The following is a 4,839-nucleotide window of genomic DNA, read 5'->3' on the forward strand; positions in this document are numbered from 1 at the left end:
GATAAGCTCACAATACTGTAGACCTTTCCACCTCCTGTGTGCCACTGTGGTAGCCCCTTTCGACTATAAAAGGAGGCCCAAGGCATACTGGAGAAGGATTCGGCTCTTTGGAACTACGTAGCCACCATAGCTAGTTCGAGAGCTCAAGAACACTCGGAAATACACACCAAAGCAGGACTAGGGTATTACGCATCCTCGCGGCCCGAACCTGGGTAAACGATTTTTGTGCTAGCTCCTAAACCTGCTCTTCTCACCACCCCGCGCCCGCCAACTGTAGAAGGGATTCCAGTGATCCCATAGGTGTCGTTTCCCCGACATCATGGTTACCTACGTGGAGCACCTTTTGTTGTAGTCTCGAACTTCTTCATGTGCTTGCACCGAAAGGGGTAGGTGAAACGTTTCATGTAGTGAAGTAGATCCCAAGAAATCTCTGACTGAAATATCCTCATTTATTGCAAAGGAGAAGGCCCACGGGTATGATTCCACTAGTGTAGTGTCTAACCATAGATCCTTCCACATAAGTACTGTGTCTCCAACATGCACATTTGCTTTAGATATCCCTCTGTAGATTGGGGTGAGCTTCAGCACATCCTTCCACCAGAACGATCCGCATGGTTCCGATGCGTGCGGGATCTTGTGCGTCTAATATGTTGTCCAGATCAAATCCACCCAGGTCAGGTCATGGTGGTTGTAAAAATTATGCAGATATTTGAGAAGGAGGGCCTCACTTTGGATACGGAGGTTGATTATGCCTGGTCCACCACTTTGTTTTGGTTGACAAACCATGTCCCAAGCTGCCAATGAGTTACATTTATCCCCTTGCTCAGTCTTTTTTCCAAAGGCACTTTCTTCTTATTTTATCAAGTAGCTCTAATATCTTTGGTTGGAATTTGAGAGTGCAGAGAGCAAAGATGGTGAGAGATGTAATCGTCATATTGAGCAGTGACAATTTTGCACTGTATGACATCAAGGCTAAAGTGCTGGTCATTCTTCGTTCCATCGTGCAAACAAGAGGCATGAGATCTTGGACCGTAGGCTTGGTTATTCTGTGAGGCAGTCCCAAGTAAGTGAAGGGCATAGATCCTACCTTACAGCCAAAGATAGAAGCAACGTCGTTGTGACAATCGGCATCACAATTAATTGGGATTAAAGTAGACTTGTAGAAGTTTATCTTTAATCCAATAGAAGAAGCGTAGTCTGAGGGAATATCCTTGATAGTCATAGCTTGGTTGGGGCAAGCGGATAGTATAATGATCGTATCGTCGGCATATTGGATCACTGTATAATCATGCTAGTTTTGTCTTTGGAACGGAAGCTGTATTTTGCCTTGTCGGAAAGCGTCATTAATGGCAGCTTGAAGAAGGTCAGCTGCGAGCACAAAAATGAGGGGTGATAAAGGATCACCTTGACGAACACCACATTTGCAGATGAATTGCCGGCCTGGTACACCATTTAAGAGGACTGAGGATTTTCTCGAGGAGAAGATGCAATTGATCCAATCAAGCCACTTAGCATCAAACCCCATGTGTTCCATAATAGTAATCATTGCATCATGCTCGATCGTGTCAAGTGCTTTTGCAAAGTCTAGTTTAAGCATGACAATCTTTTGTTTTGAGGTTTGACACTGATGGATGTACTCGAAAGCCCAGGCCAAATAGTCTTGTATTGATCTTCCTTTGTTGAAGCCATATTGATTGCGATGAACAATTTTAAGTATGAGCTTTTGGAGCTGGTTTGCGAGTAGTTTAGTGATAACCTTGAGGTAGCATTTGAGCAAAGTAGTTGGTCTGAAATCAAAAACTGTCTCGGGTGACCGAACTTTGGGTATGAGTGTGATAAATCCCTCATTAATGCTCTCAAGATTAAGTCCACCCTCGTAGAATTGATTGCATAGCTCATAAAAATCCTCTTTAATTATGTGCCAACATTTTTTTCAGAAATAAGCCAGTGAATCCATCCGGACCAGGTGCTCTGTCAACCGGCATTTCCTTGATGACAACATCGATTTCATCCTTGGTGAAAGGGACCGTCAATTGATCCAGACCCTCAACTTTCTTGATGATGCTTTGCAGGTTGAATTTCATTTGAAACTCTCCAGATTTTCCAAGTCGTTCTTTGAACGCTTGGTATATGATCGCCTCTTTACTAGCATGATCTTCTGCCACTGTATCATCAGAGAGTTTCAGTGTTGGAATTGTGTTGCGTCTGTATCTTTCTGAGGCCATTGCTTTAAAAAAATTAGGGTCTTCGTCACCCAATTTCACCCATTAAATGGTGCATCTCTTTTGCCAGTATTATCTTTGGTAGTTCAAGAGGCGTAAAATGTGTTTCTTTAGAATTTTCCTGAAATTATGTTCTGGAGTAGAGAGGATTCTGAGATTTTCGAGCGCATCTAGATTGGCCAGGGCAAGATTAGAGTTTTCAATTGCCACCTTAAGTTTAGAGATACGTTTGCTCCACTTTTTCAACTCATATCTGAGTGTTTTGAACTTCCTGCATAGTAAAGTGGCCGCATTTATATTGGCATGTTTTAATGGTCTTGTCCACACAGATTGAACCAAATCCATAAAACTTGGGTGCTCCGTCCAATAAGACTCAAATCTAAAGATTTTGCTGCGAGGGATGGAGGTTTCAATTTTGACAACACACGGAATATGATCAGAAACTGGTTTCCCTAGTGGCATAACTAGAATGTTAGGGTAAGATGAAGTCCAGTTGTTAGACATGAGAAACCAGTCTAATTGCTCATGGAGGGGGTCTGTTTGCATGTTGATCCAAGTGTAAGCACATCCTTTAATTGGCAGTTCAATGAATTGCTAAGAGTGGATGATGTCATTAAAAGCAATCATGTCATTAGGATTACCTCCAGGTATATTTCTGTTATCAGGGCTGCGAATATAATTAAAGTCTCCTAGCAACAACCAATCTTCATTGGAGGGGATATTTAGAGTATGAAGCCAATCAGTGTAAGTCACTCTCGGGTCACCCTGACACGGGCCATATATGTTCACCAGGGTCCACTCTTGGGCCGATTGTGTGGAACGGAATTTGATGACAAGAGCAAATTCTTCCTCCATGAGAATTGTTCCAGTGAAAATGGCACTGTTCCAAATGGTGACAATGCCTCCTGAAGCACCCTGGGAGGGGATGTATGCAAATTTATCAAATCTTCTTGGGCAACAAGACTTCAGGAACAGGTTATCAATGATAGGTTTTTTTTGTTTCTTGCAGATAGATGACTGCACAGCCACTGGAGGAGATAGCATTCGAGAGCGCCAAAAGCTTAGGTTCAGAGTTTAAGCCTCTTACATTCCAGCACAAAACATTCCAGCTCGATAAAAGTGCCATGATAAAATAGAGAAAATTAAAAAACAACTGAAATAAAGCGAGGAAATAGCTTAAGCGTTGGAGGGGCCGTCCTCAGCTTCAGCCATCAGAGCTTCAGAAGTAACTTCTTCTGGCGGAATGGCGCACTTGATGATCCCAATGTGCTGCAGCGCTTGAACAGGAGTAGGTGGAGGGATCTTGTCCTCTTTCAGTGAGTCAGGAACAGCTTGACCTGCTTGGGCAGCAGCACTAGGGACAATTCTGGGCTTGACTTTGGAAGGTTTAGCCTTGCTGTCAGAAACTGACGGTATCTTGAAACTATCATACTTATTAGAGCGGCTGCTGCGACGAACCTCAACCACAGATGCTGGTGCTTTAGCTTTGACCCTCCTGATTATGGCTTTCCCCGAGTTCATAGCATCACTTGTAATAGAGCCAGTGGAGTCACTTGCATCAGAACCAGAAGAGGTGGTCATTGCATTGCATCCAATGAAAGTGTTGTTGCATCTTGAACAGGTAAGTCCATCTCATCCAAGATTTCTGTTATTACAACATTGGAGTTGGAAGTCCGTGGTATGATAGCGAGATCATTTGTTGGCTGAAGAGGGTTATCTCCACAGGACAGGGCCCAAGAACTACTGCCAGGGATCATCTCAGTGACATATACTGAATTTGCAGTATGTTGGACAGTTCTAGTGGCACACAGAATAGAGAACTACCCCTCTTTCTCAGCAATGCTAACATTAAATTGCATTGAAATGTCACGAAATCCAAACCCCGAGCTGCAGGGGCCATATGCAGCTATAATAGGCCTAATAGCAGCTAGGAGGTAAGTGTTCAGCCTCAACATTGGCACACAGTCATTCAGAAGCAAAGAAGCATAGGTGTTCTCAGGAGAAAGCATAGAAAGCTGCAGACCAGCATTTGAAATAGACAGCGACATTTCCATGGGTGTTACCTCCTAGGTGGTCACAAGATTGTTGTGAGCAAGGGTGTTGGAGCTCATGGCACCTGTCGCAGAGGCATCAAAGGAAGGGTCACTGGCAGAAAGAAGCTGGTTGAAGATGTTCAGGGGCACCAAAGGATAACCATATGACAGTGTTGCACTAGAGTCGGAGCTGCTGAAGATGGAGATTGAGTCATTCCAAGCTGCGGCTGGGCTATCCTGCAGATTGTTTGGGGTGAACTCCATGGTAAACCTGCAGCCCTTCTCCTGCCATCCAAGCCTAAAAATTAAACACCACAGGTGGTAAGTGCGGAGGAGAAGGAGGCCAGACCCCCCACTGAGGTTGAAACTGGACATTTGCAGCATCATCTTGTGCAGCATTATCATTTGTATCATTCCCATTCCCATTAGCAACAACATTTTATGCAATCCAGTTATGAAGCTGCATCTGGTAAATCTGTTCAGCAGTTAAATTGTCACCATGGAGGGGGTGTGGAATACCATCCTCTGGAGGAGGATCTTCACCAGTCGGCGGGACATCTGGGATATGAGCATTCCAGTCACTG

Source organism: Triticum aestivum, chromosome 7D, assembly GCF_018294505.1.
Source record: "Triticum aestivum cultivar Chinese Spring chromosome 7D, IWGSC CS RefSeq v2.1, whole genome shotgun sequence".
NCBI lineage: Eukaryota > Viridiplantae > Streptophyta > Magnoliopsida > Poales > Poaceae > Triticum > Triticum aestivum.